Raw genomic sequence first — 507 nt, forward strand, 5'->3', positions numbered from 1 at the left:
CCATAAAGCGACTGCTTCGCAACGAGAACAGTGCTCAGGGGTTTACGAGCCACTTCACGTGCACCACGGGGGCCTCGCCCTCGATGCCTCGGCCCTTGGCCGACCATGTCACGCATAACATGCAGCGACTGCTCCAAAACTGGCCTGCGCTCAGTGGGTTACGTGCCACTCCACGATCAGCCCGCGAGCCACGCTCGAGACTCCTGTCTGATACACCGTTGGTGTCTACCGACTCGGACATTCCAATGTCCAGCACGTTGATCGTCTCGGTCAAGTGCTCTCGCCAATCGCGCTTTTTCTCCTAGCAGAGGTGGGTTCATGACTCGCTAAAGCTCCACCAGGAGACGTGCGAGCAACCCCAAGGTCTCTGACCTCCAATCAATCCATGGCTCATGGTATGCCAAACCATGCCATTCCTAGGAAGAGGTCATACCTTGCATCCAAATTTTAGACTAGACAGCGTTCTACGCTATCAAAGTCAAGGAACTTGACTCCGAGGTCCACAGG

This window comes from Plasmopara halstedii, assembly GCF_900000015.1.
Source record: "Plasmopara halstedii genome assembly, contig: Scaffold_555, whole genome shotgun sequence".
Taxonomy (NCBI): domain Eukaryota; phylum Oomycota; class Peronosporomycetes; order Peronosporales; family Peronosporaceae; genus Plasmopara; species Plasmopara halstedii.